The following is a 26,488-nucleotide window of genomic DNA, read 5'->3' on the forward strand; positions in this document are numbered from 1 at the left end:
TTATAAAGCTGTGAGGTTCATACCCCAGGAGTACTGCAGGGTGCAAAAGAAAAAACTAATTTCTGATGCAAAGTACTACTTGTGGGATGAACCATATCTCTTTAAGAGATGTGCAGACGGAATGATCCACAGATGCGTCCCTAGAGAGGAGGCACAGAAGATCCTGTGGCATTGCCATGGATCACAGTATGGAGGACATTTCAGAAGTGAGCGCACAGCCACTAAAGTCCTCCAATATGGCTTCTACTGGCCTACTCTCTATAGAGATGCCCGAGAGTTTGTGCGTAACTGTGACAGTTGCCAAAGAGCTGGCAACTTACCTCATGGTTACGCCATGCCTCAACAAGGGATCTTAGAGATTAAGTTGTTTGATGTATGGGGTATTGACTTCATGGGTCCTTTCCCACCATCATACTCAAACACTTACATTCTGGTGGCAGTAGACTACGTATCTAAATGGGTGGAGGCAATTGCCACACCCACTAATGATACCAAGACTATGCTAAAGTTCCTCCAGAAACATATTTTCAGCAGATTTGGTGTTCTCAGAGTACTAATCAGTGATGGGGGCACCATTTCTGCAATAAACAGCTTTACTCTGCCATGGTCTGAAATGGAATTAGCCACAAAGTAGCAACTCCGTATCATCCACAGACAAATGGGCAGGCTGAAGTCTCTAATAGAGAGCTAAAAAGAATCTTGGAACGGACTGTAATTGCCTGTAGAAAGGATTGGGCAAAGAGATTGGATGATGCTCTGTGGGAATACAGAACAGCATTCAAGACTCCTATAGGAACCTCTCCATACCAGCTTGTGTATGGCAAGGCCTGTCATTTGCCTGTAGAACTGGGACATAAAACCTACTGGGCAACCAGATTCCTAAACTTGGATGCTAAGTTAGCTGGTGAGAAAAGATTGCTCCAGCTAAATGAGCTAGAGGAGTTCAGACTCAATGCTTTTGAAAATGCAAAAATTTATAAGGAAAAAGCAAAAAAGTGGCATGACAAGAAATTGTCATCCAGAGTCTTTGAGCCAGGACAAAAAGTTCTGCTGTTCAACTCTAAACTCAGATTATTCCCCGGGAAATTAAAATCCCGGTGGAGGGGACCATATGTGATTACAGAAGTAACACCATATGGATATGTTGAGCTTCAAGATATTGATTCTGACAAAAAGTTCATTGTTTATGGACAAAGAATCAAACATTATCTTGAAAGCAATTTTGAGCAAGAATGCTCAAAACTGAGGCTTGAATGAAGCTCAGTAAAGGTCCAGCTAAAGACAATAAAGAAGCACTTGCTGGGAGGCAACCCAGCCATTAGCAAGTTATTTGTTTTAAATAATACTTGTAGAAATTTGATATACACTTTCTTCAAAGGTTAATCATCAAAATTGAAGGAATTCACAGCGTTACAAAAGGATTCAGTGCAAAAAGCAGAGAAAAGGAGCTTGCTAACAAGAAAATGCCAGTAAAGGGCATTTTGGGCGTTAAACGCCAGAATGGGTACCATTCTGGGCGTTTAACGCCAGTAAAGGTACCATTTTGGGCGTTAAACGCCAGAATTGGCACCATTCTGGGCGTTTAACGCCAGAATTGCAGCATCCTGGGCGTTCAGCAAAACGCCCAGTGATAAAGGGGTATCTGGCGTTTAACGCCCAGCCAGGGTCCTGGCTGGGCGTTAAACGCCCATAATGGCCAACAATTGGGCGTTAAACACCCAGAATGGTGGAGGAGATTTTGTTTCCAAATTAAAATTTTTTTCAAATTTTCATGTTTTAACTCATAATTTTCTGCATAAACATGTTTCAAACTTTCATTATTCACCCTCAATTTTCAAAAATTCAACAATTCTCTAAATCTCTTTTTCAATTTTCTTTCAAATCCATCCCAAATCTTCTTCAAAAACTCAAGTATCTTTTCAATTTCTTTTCAAATCTTTTCAAACCCATCATATCATCTCTTATTTCTTAGATGCATAACCAAATTATCAAATTTAACCTCTTTATATCTTTTTCAATTGAAAATCTCATCTTTTTCATATCATGATTTTATTTTCTTCCACCAATCATATCTCTATGGCATATCTCTTTCAAAATTTTTGAAATCCCCTCCTCCTCTTATAAATACACATTCGGCCATCCCCTCCTCTCCACCATTCGAATTTGCCTCTTCTCCTCTCTCTCCCCTTTCCTTTCTTTTGCTTGAGGGCAAGCAAACCTCTAAGTTTGGTGTGTTTTTTTGTGATCACTGAGTAAAGAGTCATCAAGATCATGGCACCTAAGGGAAAGCAAACCAAATCAAGAGGCAAGAAAGAGAATACTCCAAAGAGTCTTTAGAATCAAGAGAGGTTCCTAACCAAAGAACATGCAGACCATTACCACAAAATAATGGGTCTGAGGTCAGTGATCCCGGAAGTTAAATTCAATCTGAAAGAAGATGAATATCCGGAGATCCAAGAGCAAATTCAAAACAGAGGATGGGAAATTCTAGCTAATCCTGAAACAAAATTTAGAAGAGACATGGTTCAGGAATTCTACTCAAAAATGTGGCTAACAGATAAGCAGAGAATAACTGGAACCGCCTTTCATACCTACCGAACCATGGTCAGAGGGAGGCTTATTTACTTCCATCTGGACAAAATAAGAGAGGTCTTCAAACTGCCTCAACTACAAGATGATCCAGAATCCTTTAATAGGAGAATGGTGAGAGTAGATAAGGGGTTGGATCAAGTTCTAGAGGACATATACCTCCCTGGAACTAAGTGGATAACCAATTCAAAAGGTGTCCCAAACCAACTCAAGAGGGGAGATCTCAAACCAGTTGCAAAAGGCTGGTTGGACTTCATTGGGCATTCTATATTGCCCACTAGCAACCGCTCTGAGGTCACTGTCAAAAGAGCAGTGATGATTCATTGTATTATGCTTGGAAAAGAAGTGGAGATTCATCATCTGATTTCTTGTGAGATTTACACAATTGCAAACAAGAACTCCACTGAAGCCAAACTGGCCTACCCAAGCTTAATTTCTCTGCTATGTAAAGATGTTGGAGTGAGGATGGGAGTAGATGAATTCATTCCAATCGAACACCCAATCACCAAGAAGTCAATGGAAGGACAAGTGCAACACAACTCCATAAAAAGGAGGGCGCAAGAGTTCCTCCCAGAAATTCCTGAAATTGACTACTGGACCCGCCTAGAAGCATCTGTTACCAAGCTGCAAGAAGCTATGGAACAACTTAAGGAAGAACAACAGAATCAAAACCGCATGCTCTGTAAACTGCTGAAGGAACAGGAGAAGCAGGGGCGTGAGCTACAGGAGCTGAAGCGCCAGAAGCTCTCCCTTGAAGGACCAAGCACCCCACAGATTGAGGGAGCATCCACTTCTCAAGATCAAGGTTGTTGAGTCCTAACTCTGTGATAACTTTTATTATTAAGATTCTATTTTAAGAGTCATTTATTTTTCTATTTTTTACTTTTCTGTCATCTATTATTATTAGTTTGCTCTTATATTTATTTTTGAGTCTTATTGTCATTCCATGATTAATAAAATTTAAATTTTATGTCTTAAAGCTATGAATGTCCTATGAATCCATCACCTTTCTTAAAAAAAAGTGTTTTTAATTGAAAAAGAAAAACAAGTACATGAATTTCAAATTTTAAAACAGTTTAATTATTTTGATGTGCTGGCAATACTCTTGTTTTCTGAATGAATGCTTGAACAGTGCATATGTTTGAATTTGTTGTTTATGAATGTTAAAATTGTTGGCTCTTGAAAGAATGATGGAAAAGGAGAAGTGTTATTAATAATCTGAAAAATAAAAAAAAGTGATTCTTGAAGTAAGAAAAAGCAGTGAATAGAAAAAAAAAAAGAGAGGATGATATGCGAAAAAAAAAGAGAAGAAAAAGAAAGAAAAAGCAAGCAGATGAAGCCAATAGCCCTTTAAACCAAAAGGCAAGGGTAAAAAAAAGGATCCAAGGCTTTGAGCATTAATGGATAGGAGGGCCCTCAGGAATAAAATCCTGGCCTAAGCAGCTAAACCAAGCTGTCCCTAACCATGTGCTTGTGGCGTGAAGGTGTCAAGTAAAAACTTGAGACTGAGCGGTTAAAGTCGTGGTCCAAAGCAAAAAAGAGTGTGCTTAAGAGCTCTGGACACCTCTAATTGGGGACTTTAGTAAAGTTGAGTCACAATCTGAAAAGGTTCACCCAGTTATGTGTCTGTGGCATTTATGTATCCGGTGGTAACACTGGAAAACAAAATGCTTAGGGTCACGGCCAAGACTCATAAAGTAGCTGTGTTCAAGAATCAACATACTTAAATAGGAGAATCAATAACACTATCAGGATTCTGAGTTCCTATAGAAGCCAATCATTCTGTACTTCAAAGGATAAAGTGAGATGCCAAAACTGTTCAGAGGCAAAAAGCTAAAAGCCCCGCTCATCTAATTAATACTGATCTTCATAGATGATTTTGGAATTCATTGTATATTCTCTTCTTTTTATCCTATTTGATTTTCAGTTGCTTGGGGACAAGCAACAATTTAAGTTTGGTGTTGTGATGAGCGGATAATTTATACGCTTTTTGGCACTGTTTTTAGTATGTTTTTAGTATATTTTAGTTAGTTTTTATTATATTTTATTTAGTTTTTATTTAAAATTCACTTTTATGGATTTTACTATGAGTTTGTGTGTTTTTTTATGATTTCAGGTATTTTCTGGCTGAAATTGAGGGACCTGAGCAAAAATCTGATTCAGAGGCTAAAAAAGGACTGCAGATGCTGTTGGATTCTGACCTCCCTGCACTCGAAGTGGATTTCCTGGAGCTACAGAAGCCCAATTGGCGCGCTCTTAATTGCATTGGAAGGTAGACATCTTGGGCTTTCCAGAAATATATAATAGTCCATACTTTGCCCAAGATTTGATGGCCCAAATCGGCGTTCCAAGTCAGCTTAAGAATTCTGGCGTTTAACGCCAGAACTGGCATAAAAGCTGGAGTTAAATGCCCAAACTGGCACAAAAGCTGGCGTTTAACTCCAAGAAAAGTCTCTACACATGAAAGCTTTAATGCTCAGCCCAAGCACACACCAAGTGGGCCCCGGAAGTGGATTTTTACACTAAACACCCTAGCTTACTCATTTTCTGTAACCCTAGGTCACTAGTTTACTATAAAAACTACTTTTAGTAATTCATCTTGTACCTCATGACACTTTACACGTTTCATATTGTATCTTCTACGGCATGAGTCTCTGAACCCCATTGTTGGGGGTGAGGAGCTCTGCTGTGTTTCGATGAATTAATGCGATTACTACTGTTTTCCATTCTATAATGCTTGCTTCTATTCTAAGATATTCATTCGCACTTCAACCTGATGAATGTGATGATCCGTGACACTCATCATCATTCTCACCTATGAACGCGTGCCTGACAACCACTTCCGTTCTACATGCAATCAAGCTTGAATGTGTATCTCTTGAGTTTCTAATCTAAGATTGAAACCTTCATGGTATAGGCTAGAATTATTGGCGGTCATTCTTGAGATCCGAAAAGTCTAAACCTTGTCTGTGGTATTCCGAGTAGGATCTGGGAAGGGATAACTGTGACGAGCTTCAAACTCGCGATTGTTGGGCGTGTAACAGACGCAAAAGGATCAATGGATCCTATTCCAACATGATCGAGAACTAACAGATGATTAGTCGTGCGGTGACAACGCATTTAGAATATTTTCACTGAGAGGATGGGAAGTAGCCATTGACAACGGTGATGCCCAACATAAAGCTTGCCATGGAAGGAGCCTTGCGTGTGTGAAGAAGAAGATAGTAGGAAAGCAGAGATTCAGGGGACGGAGCATCTCCAAAACCTCAACATGTTCTCCATTACTGCAAAACAAGTATTTATTTCATGTTCTTTTACTTTTTACAATTAAATCTGAGAATTATTGATATCCTGACTAAGAGTTACAAGATAACCATAGCTTGCTTCAAGCCGACAATCTCCGTGGGATCGACCCTTACTCACGTAAGGTATTACTTGGACGATCTAGTGCACTTGCCGGTTAGTTGTGCGGAATTGCAAAAGTGTGATTGTGATTTCATGCACCAAGCATTCAAGCAATTAATCAAGCCGTTGTGAAATTGGATAGTGCATGGACATTGATTGATGTGTAGGTAGACTTAGTGAACAAAATGGTATATAAAACTCACACAACAATCAATGACACATATTAAAGTTGTTGCAACACCTAAGTGACATAGAGGTGAAACACATGGATGCTATGGAACTTAGGAAAAAGAAGATAGAAGTGAAAATCAATCACATAGCAAGCATGGTCTACAAAGCTTTACAAAGCTAAAAAATATATCGCTATGTAAGCTTTCGATCCAATTTCACAATTCCACAATCTCAATGCATGAAATAAGTGACATGAATAAGGGTAAACTATAAACAAGCATCACTTAAAAAAAACCAATGATAATATACAATTGCCTAACAATAGATGATGAATGCATGGTGGCCAAAACATGCATTTCAAAGAGTTAAGATGCATGAAGGCAACGTAACATGTACTTGGTATTCGCAAATGTTCAACATGAAAATTCAAGACCAAGTAAAAAATTGCAACCTTAACAAAGGAATCCAACAATGACAATAACAACAATGATGTTAAACTAACATCCCATTAGTAATAAGCAGCAGTAAATGGTAAACAAGATTAGTAATCCAACACTTATAATGGAAAACAAAAATTAAACTAACTAACTAACTAAAAGAAATGGTGTTACATGGTGTTTGGTAGTGTCGGATGATGTTTGAAGGGTGGAAAGAAAAGAAGAGAAAAGAGAAGAAGGAAAGAAATGGAAAGAAGAGAAGAAAAGAAGGTGAGTGAAACAGGGCAATCCACACGTGCACGTCATGTGCGCGTAAGTGTGGATTGATGAAAATGGAAGCGACGCGTATGCGTGCAGTGCGCGTACGCGTGCATGGCAAGGCAGAGAGTCGACGCGGACGCGTAAGGTACGCGTTCGTGTGCCCTGAGGCACAAAGTTGGCACGCTTCAGGCACAACTCTCGGGTGAATGTATGGAGGGGGTGGAAAAACTCAATCCACACGTACGCGTACATGACGCGTGCGCGTGGATGGCCGAAAATACTTGGGCACGCGTATGCGTAGAGTGCGCGTGCGCGTGGATGGTGCTCTGTTTTTCAAAAATTTTCTATGTTTTTGCACCAAACCAAGCATTCCAAACCTCCAAACAACTACCAAAACATCATAAAACCTTATTTAACCTACTATACTCCCAAATAAACTCAACTAAGCAATTCAAAACATGAAATTAAACTAGTTCTACCAATATATACAAAAGAGAAAAAGGAAAGAGTTTACCATGGTGGGTTGTCTCCCACCTAGCACTTTTGTTTATTGTCCTTAAGTTGGACTTATGGGAAGCTCCTCATCAAGGTGGCTTGTGCTTGAATCCATCCTTGAACATCCACCAATGCTTGGACTTCCATTGTTCTTCATCATTCAAAGTTAATAACTCCAAGTTTCGATGGAGTTCTTCACAAACCATAGGCTCCCAAAGTTGATCCACACCTTGTAATCCGGGATCGCACACTTTATTTTCACACCCGTCCTTGAGTTGATCATGGTGATTTCCTCCTGGTGGCAAGAGAGATGAATTCTCATGGAAGCACCAAACTATCCTCCTAGACCCATCCAATTGAGCACTAGTCCAACCTTTACTCCTTGAAGCTTCAACCATAATGAGCCTAGACTTACAACGCCAACCACTAAACATCCTCCTCTTACACTTAATTCCACAAAGCGCCCTAAGTTGGCCATACATTTCAAGCAAACCATATTCAAGTGGGATAATAAAGCCAATAGAAATGAATTTCACCCACTCAAATGAAGGTGTAGATGGCAACCTAGGCGAAGGTGATTCCAAGGGTCTTGACAAAGCGTATCCAATTCCCATCCTCCTTTTTCTAAGGATCTTCACCTCCTCACAAGATCTCTTAATCTCAATCCTTTGTTCAACAATTTTATCTAACTCTTTTCCTTTACTCAAATCATAAATGGGAGGATGAGAGACATTTACCTCCACAATGCTTTCCATCTCATCAGGAGAAGGTTCTTCATGCTCAAAGGATTCTTCACCACTAAGACTTGATGCTTGATCTTCATCACCAAGGGGACTCAATTCTTGCTCTATCCCATCTGATTCTTCATAAGGGATATGCCTTGGAGGTTGTGCACATTCCTCCTTAGCATCAAATTCAATCATCTTGGAGGGGTTTTCTTCAATCCTAGACTCCCAAGGTGGTTCCGCATCTCCTAAGTCTTCAACCACTTCTTCCTCTTGTTCAATAATCTCTACCCCCTCCTCTTGTTGCATTTCTTGCTTTAACTCCTCTTCTTCACCTTGGAGCTTCAAGTTCACTCCCTCACTAAGCTCCTTGGTTGCTTCTCCACATTCCACAATGGAAGTGCCTTGATCGCATAGGCTTAGGCGGGATGAGACTATGTTGCCAATGGCTTCTACCATGATAGTCGTTTTTGCTCTTAACTCCTCAAATTTCTTTTCATCCTCCTCGTGTTACCTTAAGATATGAGATTCAAGATCCCTTAATTCTAGCATAAAGGCTTCATCGGGAGGTGATGGTGGAAGAGAGGGTTCATTGTTTGAGGAAAATATATTATAGTCGGAGGGTGGTTCTTTTAGGTAGAGTTGTGGTGGTTCAATATTTCCCATTCTTTCCAGTTGTTGCACAACACACTCCATGGTTGCTTGAAATTGATCAAATGCTTCCTTGAGATGATCTCTTGACTCTTGTTCCTCTTGGATATCACGAGTAGGTTCATATGGCTCTTGGATTGAAGGACATGAGTATTCTTCCATAGGAGGTTGTGGTGGAAAGTAGAGTTTATCTTGTGGTTGAAAGTTTTCATGTATTAGATGTGGTTCATTTTGGTAATAATATGGAGGGGGCGGCCCTTGAAAATGTTGATGTTGGAGTCGTGGTGGCTCTATGTGTGGTTCATATGGCTCATATGATTGTTGGTAGGATGGATATGGATTAGGGTCATATGAAGATGGTTGGTAAGAAGGGGCTTGTGAGTATAGTTGAGGGTTATGTTGGGGATATGGCTCATAGGCATATGGTGGTGGTTCTTGAAAGTCACAAGGGGATTCACCATAGCCATTGGATTAATATCCATCATAGAATGGCTCTTCTTCATAGTGCATTGGTGGAGGTTGTTGCCATAAAGATTGATCATATGCATACGGCTCCTCCCACCTTTGGTTATCCCATTCTTGATATACATCTTCATTGTAGCCCTCATTTCATACAACATAATGAGAACCAAACTCATAGCCAAAGTGAGAATTCATGATAGCAAGAGAAAAGAAAAATAAAATCAAATAAGAAACAAGAAAATTAAATCCTAAAACTGGCAAAGACTAACAAAGAAGCAAAAAGTAAACCTATTTATAATATTCACATATATACAAAAACCAATAACACTACACCATTGCAACTCCCCGGCAACGGCGCCATTTTGATGAGCGAATTGTTGTGATGGTATAGAATTTCCTCAATTGAATGAATTCTCGTTGCAAGTATAGTTCTACACTAACAAACAATCCTCCTGATGAGCGGATAATTTATACGCTTTTTGGCATTGTTTTTAGGTAGTTTTTAATATGTTTTAGTCACTTTTTATTATATTTTTATTAGTTTTTAAATAAAAATCACATTTCTGGATTTTACTATGAGTTTGTGTGTTTTTCTATAATCTTAGGTATTTTCTAGCTGAAATTGAGGGAGCTGAGCAAAAATCTGATTCAGGCTAAAAAAAGGACTGGTGATGTTGTTGGATTCTGACCTCCCTGCACTCAAATTGAATTTTCCGGAGCTACAAGAGTCCAAATGACGCGCTCTCAATTGCGTTGGAAGGTAGATATCAAGGGCTTTCCAGCAATATATAATAGTCCATACTTTGCTCAAGGATAGATGACGTAAATTGGCGTTCAACGCCAGTTCCATGTTGCATTCTGGCGTCAAACGCCAGAAACAGGTTACAAATTGGAGTTGAATGCCAGAAACAGGTTACAACCTGGCGTTTAACTCCAGAAACAGCCTAAACACGTGAGAAGCTTAAGTCTCAGCCCAGCACACCCCAAGTGGGCCCCAGAAGTGGATTTCTGCACCAACTATTTAAACAACTTTTAGAGATTTATTTTATACCTCATGACATTTTAGATCTGAACTTTGTACTCTTTGACGGCATGAGTCTCTAAACTCCATTGTTGGGGGTGAGGAGCTCTGCTGTGTCCTGATGAATTAATGCAATTATTTCTGTTTTCTATTCAAACACGCTTGTTTCTATCTAAGATGTTCATTCGCACTTCAATATGATGGATGTGATGATCCGTGACACTCATCACCATTCTCAACCTATGAATGTGTGCCTGACAACCACCTCCGTTCTACCTTCGATTTTAATCAGAATCTTCGTGATATAAGCTAGAATCCATTGGCAGCATTCTTGAGAATCCAGAAAGTCTAAACCTTGTCTGTGGTATTCCGAGTAGGATTCAGGGATTGAATGACTGTGACGAGCTTCAAACTTACAAGGGCTAAGCGTAGTGACAGACGCAAAAGGATCAATGGATCCTATTCCAGCATGAGTGAGAACCGACAGATGATTAGCCGTGCGGTGACAGTGCACCTGGACCATTTTCACTGAGAGGACAGATGGTAGCCATTGACAACGGTGATCCACCAACACACAGCTTGCCTTAGGAAGAACCTTGCGTGTGTGAAGAAGAAGACAGGGGGAAAGTAGAGATTCAGAAGACAAAGTATCTCCAAAACTCCAACATATTCTCCATTACTGCAAAACAAGTATTTAATTCATGCTCTTTTATTTTTCGCAATCCAAATTGATAATTATAATTGATATCTTGACTAAGAATTACAAGATAACCATAGATTGCTTCAAGCCAACAATCTCCGTGGGATTCGACCCTTACTCACGTAAGGTATTACTTGGACGACCCAATGCACTTGCTGGTTAGTGGTACGAGTTGTGAAAAGTGTGATTTACAATTCGTGCACCAAGTTTTTGGCGCCGTTGCCGGGGATTATTCGAGTTTGGACAACTGACGGTTTATTTTGTTGCTTAGATTAGGAAAAATTTTTCTTTTTGGTTTAGAGTCTTCTATTATTGTTTTTGGTTGAATTTTTTTTTTAAAATCCTTATTTTCTCTTTTTAAATTTTTTTCGAAAATTTTATAAACTGATAATTGAGTTTTTCTGTTTGAGTTTAGTTTCATATTTTAAGTTTGGTGTCAATTGCATATTTTTTTTTATTTCTTTTAAATTTTCAAATTTGTGTTCATTGTTCTTTCTTAATCTTCAAGTTGTTCTTGTTTATTTCCCTTGTTTGATCTTTAGTTTTCCTTGTTTTGTGATTTTTCTTGTTTTTCTTGTGCATTTTCAAATTATTAGTATCCAAAAAAATTTTTTTTTAAATATTTTATATATTAGATACCTTTATTAAAACACTTTCAATTTATAGCTCAATTGGCTAGAGCGTTGTGCTTATGTTCTTGGTGATTGGGTATCTTCCTTTTAAAACTTTTTCAAAAATAATTTTTTTTTGATTAAATCTTGTGTCAAGTTTTAAGTTTGGTGTTTTCTTGTTAGTTCTTATTTAATTTTCGAAATTTTATTTTTGGTTTTCTAAAATTTTAAGTTTGGTGTTCTTTTTTTTATGTTCTTGAGTCCTTTGAGTCTTTGACTTTTTGTTCTTCGTGTTCTTGTGAATCTTCAAGGTGTTCTTGAGTCTTTCTTGTGTTTTGATCTTAAAATTTTTACGTTTGGTGTTCCTTGGTGTTTTTCCTCCAAATTTTCGAAAATAAGGAGCATTAGATCTAAAAATTTTAAGTTTTGTGTCTTTTTATTGTTTTTCTCTTTCCTCATTGAATTCAAAAATATCTTTTTCCTTTATTCTAATTGATTTTTCGAATTTTCCTTTTAAAATTTCAGATTTTATTTTAAAATTTTTTTATATTATCTTATCTTAGTTTTAAAATTTTAAAATTCAAATCTTTTTCAAAAAAAAAAAATCATATCTTTCTCGAAATCTTATCTTATCTTATTTCAATTTTCAAATTTCAACTTCCAAAATTCAAAATTCAAATTTCAAAATTCAAATTTCAAAATCCAAATTTCAAAATTAAAATTCAAAATTTTATTTTCTAATTTCAATTTTCAAAATCTTTTCAAAATTTAAGTCCTTTTCAAATTCTTATCTTATATTGTTGACTTTTCAAAAATTCAAAATTCAATTTTCAAATTTCAAATTTCAAATTTCAAATTTTAATTTTCAAATTTCAAATTTCAAAATTAATTTTCAAATTTAAAATTTAAATTTCAAAACTTTCTAATTTAAATTCCTTATCTTCTCTTACCTAGCTTATCTTATCTTTTTTAATCTCAAATCTTAAAATCAAATCTTTTTCATATCTTTTTTTTTATTTTATTTTCTTACAAGTATCTTTAATTTTAAGACATATCTTTTTCAAAACTTCCTAACCAATTTCTCTCTCTTCAATTTTTTTCGAAAATCCTCACCCACATTTTTTTCAAATCTTTTTAATTAATTAATTTAGTTTTCAATTTTCTTTTTTTTATTTTTCTTTAAATTTTTGAATTCATAATCAATTTTTCATTTATTTTATTTTATTTTATTTTAATTTCGGTTTTCAAAAAAAAATATTTTATTTGCAATTCACAACATCTCCCTTTCTCCATCATGGACCTAAGTGGAAATGAACAGTCTAGAAGGACTCTGGGGTCATATGCTAACCCCACTACTGCTTCATATGGGAGTAGTATCTGTATACCCTCCATCGGAGTCAGTAGTTTTGAGTTGAATCCTCAGCTCATTATCATGGTGTAGCAAAGTTGCCAGTATTCCGGTCTTCTACAAGAAGAACCTACATAGTTTCTAGTACAGTTTTTACAAATTGTTGACACAGTACATGATAAGGAAGTAGATCAGGATGTCTACAGATTATTACTGTTTCCATTCGCTGTAAAAGACCAAGCTAAAAGGTGGTTAAATAACCAACCTAAGGCTAGCATAAGGACATAGAAACAGCTGTCAAAAAAATTCCTGAATCAATATTTCCCTCCAAAATGGATGACACAGCTAAGGCTGAACATCCAAGGCTTTAAGAAGATAATGAATCTCTTTATGATGCCTGGGAGAGATACAGAGAGATGCTAAGAAAATGCCCCTCTGAAATGTTTTTAGAGTGGGTGCAGTTAGACATCTTCTATTATGGGCTTACAGAGAAAGCTCAGATGTCTTTGGACCACTTAGCTGGTGGATCTATACACATGAGAAAGACAATTGAAGAAGCTCAAGAGCTCATTGATACAGTTGCCAGAAATCAGCATCTGTACCTAAGTAGTGAGTCTTCCATAAAAGAAGAAGCCAAAGCAGTGTCTACTGAACTTGGTCCTCCAGAACAAGTTACTGAAATCAATCAACAATTGTGCTTTCTAACAAAACAGCTAGCAGAATTCAAGGAAATGCTACAAGACACTAAAAATGCTAATAAAAATATGGAGGCACAATTGAATCAGACAAAACAATAGTTATCAAAGCAGATAACAGAAGAGTGCAGAGCAGTTCAATTAAGAAATGGAAAAACATTAAATACCTCACTTCAGAGCAGCAGAAAGCCAAGAAAAGAACAACTGACAGAGGATGAGCAAAATATTATTCAAAATTCCTCTGAGGATAGTAAGGGCCTAGAGAGGAACAACTCTGGCGTTCAAACGCCAGAAAAGGATGCAAGGTTGGCGTTAAACGCCCAACCCACGCGTAGTTCTGGCGTTCAAACGCCAAGAACAGGCAAGGAGCTGGCATCAAATGCCCAATGGAAGCTTAGTTCTAGCGTTCAAACGCCAGAAACAGGTAGGAAGTTGGCGTCCAACGCCAATCAAGCTTCCAACCCTGGCATTCAAACGCCAGTGAGGGATCAGACACACACAAGTGCTGATAACAACCCCTCTAAAAAGGCTTCTCTAACCACTTCTGTAGGAAATAAACCTGCAGCAACTAAGGTTGAGGAATACAAAGCCAAGATGCCTTATCCTCAAAAACTCCGCCAAGAGGAGCAGGATAAGCAATTTGCTCGCTTTGCAGACTATCTCAGGACTCTTGAAATAAAGATTCTGTTTGCAGAGGCACTTGAGCAAATACCCTCTTATGCCAAGTTCATGAAAGATATCTTGAGTCATAAGAAGGATTGGAGAGAAACTGAAAGAGTTCTCCTCACTGAAGAATGTAGTGCAGTCATTCTGAAAAGCTTCCCAGAAAAGCTTAAAGATCCCGAGAGCTTTATGATACAATGCATATTAGAGGGTAATTGCACCAAGACAGCTTTATGTGATCTTAGGGCAAGCATCAACCTAATCCCTGCATCCACTATCAGAAAGCTTGGCTTGACTGAAGAGGTCAAACCAACCTGGATCTGTCTTCAACTTGCTGATGGCTCCATTAAATACCCATCAGGCATAATTGAGGACATGATTGTCAAGGTTGGGCCATTTGCCTTCCCTACTGACTTTGTAGTGCTGGAAATGGAGGAGCACAAGAGTGAAACTCTCATTCTAGGAAGACCATTCCTAGCAACTGGATGAACCCTCATTGACGTCCAAAAAGGGGAGATAACCCTGAGAGTCAATGAGGATGAGTTTAAGTTGAATGTTGTCAAAGCTATGTAACATCCAGACACATCAGACGACTGCCTGAGCATTGATATTATTGACTCCCTGGTGGCAGAGGTTAATATGACTAAGAGTCTCGAATCAGAGCTAGAGAACATTTTTAAAGATGTTCAGCCTGATCTGGAGGATTCATAGGAATTGAAAGAGCCTCTGAAACTTCCTCAGGAAGATGAAAAACCTCCTAAACCTAAGCTCAAACCATTACCACCATCCCTGAAATATGCATTTCTGGGAGAAGGTGACACTTTTTCGGTGATCATAAGCTCTGCTTTAAATCCCCTGGAAGAGGAAGCGCTACTTCAAGTGCTAAGGACACACAAGACAGCTCTTGGGTGGTCCATAAGTGACCTTAAGGGCATCAGCCCAGCAAGATGCATGCACAAGATCCTATTGGAGGATGATGCTAAGCTAGTGGTTCAACCATAGAGGTGGCTAAATCCAGCCATGAAGGAAGTGGTGCAGAAAGAGGTCACCAAGTTATTGGAGGCTGGGATTATTTATCCTATTTCTGATAGCCCCTGGGTGAGCCCCGTCCAAGTTGTCCCCAAAAAGGGAGGCATGACAGTGGTTCATAATGAAAAAAATGAACTGGTTCCTACAAGAATAGTTACAGGGTGGCGCATGTGTATTGGCTATAGAAGGCTCAATATAGCCACCAGAAAGGATCATTTTCCTTTACCATTCATAGACCAGATGCTAGAAAGACTAGCAGGTCATGATTATTACTGCTTTTTGGATGGCTATTCAGGCTACAACTAAACTGCAGTAGATCCCTAGGATTAAAAGAAAACAGCATTCACATGTCCATCTGGAGTATTTGCCTACAGAAGGATGCTATTTGGACTGTGTAATGCACCTGCAACCTTTCAGAGATGCATGCTCTCTATTTTCTCTGATATGGTGGAAAAATTTCTGGAAGTCTTCATGGATGACTTCTAAGTATATGGAGACTCATTCAGCTCCTGTCTTGATCACCTGACACTGGTTCTGAAAAGATGCCAAGAGACTAACCTGGTTTAAACTGGTAAAAATGTCACTTTATAGTGACTGAAGGGATTGTCCTTGGGCACAAGATTTCAAACAAGGGAATAGAGGTGGATCAAGCTAAGGTAGAGGTAATTGAGAAATTACCACCACCTGCCAATGTTAAGGCAATCAGAAGCTTTCTGGGACATGCAGGATTCTATAAGAGGTTTATAAAGGATTTTTCAAAAATTGCAAAACCTCTGAGTAATCTGCTTGCTGCTGACACGCCATTTGTGTTTGACACAGAGTGTCTGCAGGTGTTTGAAACTCTAAAAGCTAAGCTAATCACAGCACCAGTTATTTATGCACCAGACTGGACATTACCATTTGAACTAATGTGTGATGCCAGTGACCATGCCATTGGTGCAGTACTGGGACAGAGGCATAACAAGCTTCTGTATGTCATTTATTATGCTAGCCGCATTTTAAATGATGCCCAGAAAAATTACACAACCACAGAAAAATAATTACTTGCAGTGGTTTATGCCATTGACAAGTTTAGATCATACTTAGTAGGATCAAAAGTGATTGTGTATACTGACCATGCTGCTCTTAAATATCTACTCACAAAGCAGGATTCAAAACCCAGGCTCATAAGATGGGTGTTGCTTCTGCAAGAGTTTGATATAGAAATAAGAGACAGAAAAAGGACAGAGAATCAAGTAGCTAATCACCTGTCCCGGATAGAACCAGTAGCAGGAGCATCCCTCCCTCATACTGAGATTTCTGAAACCTATCCGGATGAGCAATTGTTTGCTATTCAGGAAGCTCTGTGGTTTGCAGACATTGCAAACTATAAGACACAAGGTTCTCCTTCTGTAACCATGGAGAGGAAGCATAAAAAGCTTCTCTCAATACAGAGTCAAACAAAACCCCCACATTCAAACTCTAAGTTTGGTGTTGAGAGGCCCTAACCCTGCTTTGATTATCTGTGAGGCTCCATGAGAGCTCACTGTCAAGCTATTGACAATAAAGAAGCACTTGTTGGGAGGCAATCCAATGTTATTTAACTATATCTATTTAGTTTGCATTGCTATTTTATGTTTTCTGTAGGTTGATGATTATGTGAAGTCACAAAAACTACTGAAAAATCAAAAACAGAATGAAAAATAGCATTAAAAATAGCTCACGCTGGAAGAAGAGCTTACTGGCGTTTAAATGCCAGTAAGAAGCATCAGACTGGCGTTTAACGCTAGAAAGAAGCATCAAGCTGGTGTTAAACGCCAGAAACAAGCACCAAGTTGGCGTTCAATGCCAAGAAAGGGGAAAAGCTGGCGTTTAACGCCAGAAACAAGCAGCAGTCTGGCGTTAAACGCCAGGATTGCACACTAAGGGCGTTTTGCATGCCTCAATGGAGCAGGGATGCTAAGTCCTTGACCCCTCAGGATCTGTGAACCCCACAGGATCCCTACCTACCTCACCATTCCAATTCAAACCATTCCCCTCCCATACCCACCCATTCACACACCTCCTCCTCCTCCACTTCTCCTTCTACTCCCTTCTATCTTCTTTTGCTCGAGGACGAGCAAAACTTTTAAGTTTGGTGTGGAAAAAAAAGCGTTGCTTTTTGTTTTTCCATAACCATTTATGGCACCTAAGGCCGGAGAAACCTCTAGAAAGAGGAAAAGGAAGGCAGTTGCTTCCACCCCCGAGTCATGAGAGATGGAGAGGTTCATCTCAAGGGTCCATAGTTCAGTGGTAGAGCATTTGACTGCAGATCAAAGAGCTATGAGGAAGGAGTGACAAAGACAAGGAAGAGACATAGAGGAGCTCAAGAGCACCATTGGTTCTTCAAGAAGAGGAAGACGCCACCCTCACTAAGGTGGACCCGTTCCTTAAATCTCCTTGTTCTTATTTCTCTATTTTTCGTTTACTATGCTTTATGTTTATTTATGTTTGGGTCTTATTACATGATCACTAGTATCTAAGTGTCTATGTTTTAAAGATATGAATGTCCTATGAATCCATCACCTTTCTTAAATGAAAAATGTTTTCTGAAAAAGAAAAAGAAGTACATGAATTTTGAATTTTAAAATAGTTTAATTATTCTGATGTGGTGGCAATACTTTTTGTTTTCTGAATGAATGCTTGAACAGTGCATATGTCTTTTGAATTTTTTGTTTATGAATGTTAAAATTGTTGGCTCTTGAAAGAATGATGAAAAAGGAGAAATGTTATTTGATAATCTGAAAAATCATAAAAATGATTCTTAAAGCAAGAAAAAGCAGTGAAGAACAAAGCTTGCAAAAAAAAAAGCGAAAAAAAAAGAGAGCAAGAAAAAGAAAAAGCAAGCAGAAAAAGCCAAAAGCTCTTTAAACCAAAAGGCAAGAGCAAAAAGCCAATAGCCCTTAAAACCAAAAGGCAAGGGTAATAAAAAGGATCCAAGGCTTTGAGCATCAGTGGATAGGAGGGCCTAAAGGAATAAAATCCTGGCCTAAGCGGCTAAACCAAGCTGTCTCTAACCATGTGCTTGTGGCGTGAAGGTGTCAAGTGAAAACTTGAGACTGAGCTATTAAAGTCGAGTTCCAAAGCAAAAACAGAGTGTGCTTAAGAACCCTGGACACCTCTAATTAGAGACTTTAGCAAAGCTGAGTCACAATCTGAAAAGGTTCACCCAGTTATGTGTTTGTGGCATGTATGTATCCGGTGGTAATACTGGAAAATAGAGTGCTTAGGGCCACGGCCAAGACTCATAAAGTAGCTGTATTCAAGAATCAACATACTGAACTAGGAGAATCAATAACACTATCTGAATTCTGAGTTCCTATAGATACCAATCATTCTGAACTTCAAAGGATAAAGTGAGATGCCAAAACTGTTCAGAAGCAAAAAGCTAATAGCCCCGCTCATCTAATTAAGACTGATCTTCATAGATGTTTTTGGAATTCATTGTATATTCTCTTCTTTTTATCCTACTTTGTTTTTAGTTGCTTGGGGACAAGCAACAATTTAAGTTTGGTGTTGTGATGAGCGGATAATTTATACGCTTTTTGGCATTGTTTTTAGGTAGTTTTTAATATGTTTTAGTCACTTTTTATTATATTTTTATTAATTTTTAAATAAAAATCACATTTCTAGACTTTATTATGAGTTTGTGTGTTTTTCTATAATTTCAGGTATTTTCTGACTGAAATTGAGGGAGCTGAGCAAAAATCTGATTCAGGCTGAAAAAAGGACTGCTGATGTTGTTGGATTCTGACCTCCTTGCACTCGAATTGGATTTTCTGGAGCTACAAGAGTCCAAATGGTGCGCTCTCAATTGCGTTGGAAAGTAGACATCAAGGGCTTTCCAGCAATAATTAATAGTCTATACTTTGCTCAAGGATAGATGACGTAAACTGGCGTTCAACGCCAGTTCCATGTTGCATTCTGGCGTCAAACGCCAGAAACAGGTTACAAATTGGAGTTAAACGCCAGAAACAGGTTACAACCTGGTGTTTAACTCCAGAAACAGCCTAGGCAAGTGAGAAGCTTAAGTCTCAGCCCCGGCACAAACCAAGTGGGCCCCAGAAGTAGATTTCTGCACCAACTATCTTAGTTTATTCATTTTCTGTAAACCTAGGTTACTAGTTTAGTATTTAAACAACTTTTAGAGATTTATTTTATACCTCATGACATTTTAGATCTGAATTTCGTACTCTTTGATGGCATGAGTCTCTAAACTCCATTGTTGGGGGTGAGGAGCTTTGTTGTGTCCCGATGAATTAATGCAATTATTTCTGTTTTCTATTCAAACACGCTTGTTTCTATCTAAGATGTTCATTCGCACTTCAATATGATGGATGTGATGATCCGTGACACTCATCACTATTCTCAACCTATGAACGTGTACCTAACAACCACCTCCGTTCTACCTTCGATTGAATGAGTATCTCTTGGATTCCTTAATCAGAATCTTCGTGGTATAAGCTAGAATCCATTGGCAGCATTCTTGAGAATCCGGAAAGTCTAAACCTTGTCTGTGGTATTTCGAGTAGGATTCAGGGATTGAATAACTGTGATGAGCTTCAAACTCAGAAGGGTTGGGCGTAGTGACAGACGCAAAAGGATCAATGGATCCTATTCCAGCATGAGTGAGAACCGACAGATGATTAGCCGTGCGGTGACAGCACACCTGGACCATTTTCACTGAGAGGACGGATGGTAGCTATTGACAATGGTGATCCACCAACACACAGCTTGCCATAGGAGGAACCTTGCGTGCGTGAAGAAGAAGATAGGGGAAAAGTAGAGATTCAGAAGACAAAGCATCTCCAAAACTCCAACATATTCTCCATTACTGCATAACAAGTATTTAATTCATGCTCTTTTATTTTTCGCAATCCAAACTGATAATTATAATTGATATCCTGACTAAGAATTACAAGATAACCATAGATTGCTTCAAGCCAACAATCTCCGTGGGATTCGACCCTTACTCACGTAAGGTATTACTTGGACGACCCAGTGCACTTGCTGGTTAGTGGTACGAGTTGTGAAAAGTGTGATTTACAATTCGTGCACCACCTCCCAATAAAAAAATTGGTTTTGTGACAAGTACAAACCCCAATGAATTTATAACCGAAGTATTTAGACTCGGGTCGTCTCACAAGGAATTGCAATGAAGTGGTCAATTATTGGCTATGAAGGATGCAAGGGGGGTTTGATTTGATAAGAGGACAAGAAAATAAATGACAAGAAAAGTAAAGAGAGCAATTAAAGAAAGCAATTAACAAAGAGAGACATTCATGGCAAGGTTGAGATCATAGGCTTTCTATCATAGTCATACAATGATTAATTCATCTTATTTAGTCAACTCGAACAAATGGAAGAAGGTATCATGTTATCTTCACATAGGGAGAATGTCAAACAAGACTAATCAATCATATCACAATAATAACAAAAATCTATCTCATTTCGTCATCTCCAACATTGGAAGAAGGTATCACATTATCTTCCATGAGAGAAAGTCAAACAAGACAAATTAATCTCAAATCAAACATCCTAATCAACTCACTAATTGAATTAGCAAAAGATTAGCATCATTGGAATAATATTAACTAACAACTGTAGATCACCAACATGAGTTAGGTTTTCATAACTCAAGATTGCCTAATTACTCTTTCCAAGCCAAGAATGCTCAAAATCTACTCTAAAGCCCAACCAAGCATTTTGTCAAACACTTGGTGGGTAATAAAGGAAAGCATGATAAATGACAAAAAATAGTAAAATCTACCAACTACAAATTGCAAGAAAAGTAAGATCACAATTCAAATCAACAATAAAAGAACATCAAACATCAAATTGCATTAAAAGGGATCCAACCAACAAGAGCATCCATCAACATAAAAGAGAGCAAAGAGGGAAATTAACACTACAAACCATGAGAATAAAAGAGTAGAAGCAAGAATTCATAAAAGAAACAAGATGAAAACATGTAATTAAACCTAGATCTAAGAGAAATTAACCTAACCTAATTCTAGAGAGAAGAGGGAGCTTCTCTCTCTAGAAACTAACCTACATGATGCTATACTACCAAACAATTGCTCCCCCCTATGCATGGACTTCAATTTTGCATGAAATACACTCAGAAACAAGTTGGATTTGGGCCTGGGCAGCTCAGAAATCACCCCTAGCATTTTTCCTTTAAGTGGGCCACGTGAGAGTACCGGCGCATGCGCGCCATGTGCGCGTGCACGTCGATTGGCAAATTCTCCATCCGCGGGAACGCGGCATGTACACGTGCGCGTCTATAGGCGAGACCACTTTTGCGCGTGCGTGCCTTATGGGCGTGTGCGTCCTTTGATGCATTCTTAATCATTGTTTCTTCATGCATTCTCCCCTTTGTATGCTTTTCTACTCATTTCTTCCATCCAATACTTGCCTTATAAACCTGAAATCACTCAACACAAACATCAAGGCATCGAATGGAATTAATGTAAATCAAAATTACCAATTTAAGGCCTAAAAAGCATGTTTTTATACTTAAGCAAAATTCAAGGGAGAATTACAAAACCATGCTATTTCATTGAATAAATGTGGGAAAAGGTGGTAAAATCCCCTAAAATAATCACAAGATAAATCACGAAATTGGGGTTTATCAGTTATCTTTCAAATCTTAGTCAGGTGAGTAGGAATTTGTTGGATTTGGTAAAAAGCATAAAAGGAATTAAAGAAAAAGGGTAATCAAAACTCAGAAGTAGTGTAAACTATGATAAAAAGGTGGTTAAGGCTTGGAGATGCTTTGTCCTTCTTGATTAACTCTGGGATTACTGTCTTCTTCAATTGTGAATGATTTCTTCTATGGCAGGCTGTATGTGATTAACGCTGGTTTTAGCAGCCGCCAATACTCCTCCAGATCTAAACCCCAGGGTTAGTGCGGATCCATTCTGATTGAGGGTGAAGCTCCTACAGTCTATTCTCCTTAATGATCCTACTCAAAACGCCACAGATAAGGTCGAATCTTTCGGATCAGAGAATTCTGCCACTTTAGGTTCTAGCCTCTACCACAGAGACCCTAATCTCCCCATACTTCGGCTGAACTTGTGTCTCGAGAAGTCCCCATCGATGTCATGGATTAGTCGTCTAAGGGATGTATAATCAAGCTGGTAGTTCATCATTGTCCGATGAAGGACTCACTCTGAACCCATGTAGAATGTGATAACCTTATGCCAGTTCAACGCATTCATATTGATGAAGAACGAAGATACATCTTACAATAGAGAATCAAACACAAATTGAGAAAGAGAGTAGTACTTTTATTAATCCATAAAACTCAGTAGAGCTCCTCCCCTCAACCTAGGAGGTTTAGAAACTCATACTAATAGAGAATACAATGATAAAAACGTGTAAAGTGTCAAAAGGTGGAAGAAGATCCTAAACAAGGTTGATCTTCTCCTTTAAATACTAAACTAATGACTAGTAAAGGTAGAACAGTTTTTTAGTGCTAAAATCCACTTTTGGGGCCCACTTGGTGAGTGTTTGGACTGATCTTTGATGAGATCCACGTGATAGGAGGCCTCTAGGGCATTGAATGATGGCTAGGGGATCCTCTTTGGGCGTTTGGATGCTGGCCTCCTCCTTTGGGCATTGGACGCCTGGAATGGGGCAGAAGGCTGGCGTTGGACACCAGTTTTGGGCCTTCTAATCTGAAGCAACGTATACACTATTATACATTGCTGGAAAGCTCTAGAAGTCAGCTTACCAAATCCGTTGAGAACGCCCCATTTGAATTTTTGTAGCTCCAGAAAAGCTCTTTCAAGTGCAAGGAGGTCAGTTTCGGACAGCATCTGCAGTGCTTTCTCTATCACAGAATCAGATTTTTGCTCAAACTCCTCAATTTCAGCCAGAAAATACCTGAAATTGTACCAAAACACACAAACTCAAAGTAGAATTAAAAAATGTGAATTTTACACTAAAACTTTTGAAAACTTAATAAAACTTAAACAAAACATACTAAAAACTATATGAAAATGATGCCAAAAAGTGTATAAAATATCCGCTCATCAAATCACTCAGGTATTACTTGGACGACCTAGTGCACTTGCTGGTTCAGTTGTGCGAAGTGTAATTCCACGCACCGGATTACAAGAGCTTAAAGTTTTGTTGGAAGTAAACCATGGGAGAGGAAGATTCTAGTGGCAGTAGCTGAGGATTTCAGACTTGAGATGATGAACAATCAAAGTAACGCAGCGAAAACATGCTGATTATCATTTTCGAGGGCAAAAATCTTTTTAAGGGAGGGAGGATATAAGAACTAGAGTTTTCATGAAAAATCGCTTAACAAGAATAGAATAATTTAATTGTCAGGAATATGTTCGAAAATATAAAAATGTTTTTCTTAAAATATAAATGTGAGATTCAGATTCAGTGGATTTTTCGGAGTGGAAAAATGTTCTCTTTTGAAAACTTTTGCGTAAAAACGCGTACCGATAGATTAGCCGGCAGTATCGGCTTAAGTCTGTCCAGTACTGTGTGAGAGAGAGTGAAATAATAGGAAACCATAGAAGAGTTTTTGAAATAGCAAACCGGGCACTTATCCTAAATGTTTGGTCCAAAGTTGGGCCAAACAAACCAAAAACACTACACGGATGAACCGGGATCAGCCCAACTTATATAAAGCCATAAATGAGCCTAAGAAGCTCATTTCAGCACCAAAAAAGAGAGAGAGAGAGAGAGAGAAAACTCGAATAGGGAGAAGAAAGGAGAAGGAAGCCATTGTCACTATTCATCTCCCCCTTCAAAGCTCCATAACTTTTGATCCGGCGCTCCAATTGTCTAGCCATTTATGACCACGCGAAGCTCTCATCGAGCTCTTTAATTCTAGTACAAAGTAGTTAACAACTTGAATTTCATATTCCTCCTTTCAGTCCTAACAAATTTAACGTTTTCAGATATAGTATTTGAGTAGATTTTGTGATTTTGGTTGTTTAGGTGAACTCTAGTAGCGAGTAATTGTTGGAATTTGCCCCAATCCCCTTTGGACAAGGTAAATTTCCTTATATACCCTTGTAGTTTTGTATATTGTGGTTTCTAGGTTTTGATTTTGGTGATATATGTGTTGTTAGTTTGAGCTTTGGTGCTTTTTGGAGTTATCTTGGCTTTTTGGTGGTCTTGTGCGTGGAGGATAATCAGACAAGGTATGGTTTCTGTTTCCTCTATGTAATATGTAATATTTCTAAACACTTAGACTAGTGGCCTTTAAGATAGGATAGAATGATGTGGGTGTTTGATTAATTGTTTGTGAATATTTTGATTGATGATAATGATGATGAAGGTTGAATGAGTTGTGTGTGGGAAAGTATGATTTTGATGATAATATGATGAATGTTGGTGTAATTATGATTGATAAATATAATGATTATGAGTATTAATGATGATGAATTGATGATAATGTGTCTATTTGGATGGAAGTTTGGAAATATGTAACATTGATGTTAATAAGGTTGATGGAAATTGGGAAAGGTGAATTAGGTTGGATTTAGAATTGTTGAATGGTTTAGAAGGTTGTGTGATTGAGAAAGTGGTTGAAGCAGTGTTTCATATGAATTTTGGGTTGTTTCAGTATGGTTGAAATGTGATTGAGTTGGTTTTAAATTGAGAATTGTGGCAAAATTGAGTTTTTAGTGTTTTTGGTAAAAGTGGGTTTTAGACCAACTCTGGTGGATCATATCTTGAGCTACAATTTTTGACATTGATTAAATTTTATATTCAATTAAAGATAATTCAAAGAGCTTTAAAACGGTATAGATTTTGTAGAGAAAGATATGATTGTTAGAAGTTGGTGTTAAAAAAATGAATTCTGTGATATTGCAGAATTTGTGATTTCTGGTTTGAATTATGCTGTGTGCGTGCTCTGACAAGTGGCTGTGTGCATGCTCTAACCAATGGCTAAATTTTGACTTGTGCATACACACATCCCTGTGCGCACGCACACCCTGTGAATTTTTGAAAATGTGTGTACGCACATTCTAGTGCACACGTACACACAGGGAGATGCCTACTGTTGAGAGCGATCGCACACTCTGGGGCGCACACACACCTTGCGAATTTTACAAGCTGTGCATACGCACAAGCTAAGAAAACTTTTAGTGCGTGCGTATGCACACTACCCTGTTTTGTAATAAAAACCTTGTTTTTAACCGTTTTACCTTTCCAGAGAGCTTGCAAATTTTCGTAACACTTGTTTAAAACCTTTTCGCTCGTTTTAGGATCTTGAATTAAAGGAGAAAATAATAAAGGGATAAAACATGTATTCTTAGTTATGAGTTTAGTGACATAGGTTTTGGAAGGTTTGTGTAATTTTCTAGCTTGAGTAGAGAGTGTTGAGTTATGAAGTATATGGTTAAAGAGATTTCAGAGAAGTTGAAAACCGGTGATGGTTATGATGAGTTAAGAACATAGAAAGGAATAATAAAATTATTGGATTATATGAGAGTGTGCGGGGCTTATATCCCTGGCGTGGCAGTTTTCTCTACTGCATGAGTGTGCGGGACCTATATCCTAGCGTAGTAGATTTCTTTGTTGCATGAGTAGTAGTAGTTGTTTCCTTCTCTGCTGCATGAAGTGTGCGGGGCCTATATCCCTGGGGTGGCAGACTCCTTGCTACATGAGTGTGCAGGGCACTATATCTCTGGCGTGGCAGATTTATTGCTGCATGAGTGTGCAGGGCACTATATCTCTGGCGTGACAGAAAAGGCTACATCCGGGAGTATGGGTCAAGTTGGCAATTATAGACTGACAAGTGATATCACGAGCTAATAGGAAAGGCATTCGTCATATGCATCTTCTACCTGTTTATTTGATTTGCTTAATTTCTGTTATGCCTAAATGAAGCACATGTAACATGTTTACTTGCTAATTGTTCTAATTGCTATATATGTACTTTACTTGTGCTTTACTTGTCTACATCACTTGTGTTTTCTACTGGGATTGAGGAGGCTTGGTAAGTTGGCAATGGGATCGCATGGAGGTTAGGTTGGTGAAGGCTGTGGGATGCAGCGGTGTGATTAGTACTAGTTAGAAATCCCCGAAGTCTAGATAACCCTGTTAATTGTTTATGGTTTAAGATATTTATTTTGATAAGCTTGGATATCTATTTGGTATGATGCTCTAGGATTGTCTCTGGTGTCCCGAGGTCTTACATCTTACATTATTGGGTAGTGTTACCATAC

This window comes from Arachis hypogaea, chromosome 19 (genome assembly GCF_003086295.3).
Source record: "Arachis hypogaea cultivar Tifrunner chromosome 19, arahy.Tifrunner.gnm2.J5K5, whole genome shotgun sequence".
NCBI classification, from domain to species: domain Eukaryota; kingdom Viridiplantae; phylum Streptophyta; class Magnoliopsida; order Fabales; family Fabaceae; genus Arachis; species Arachis hypogaea.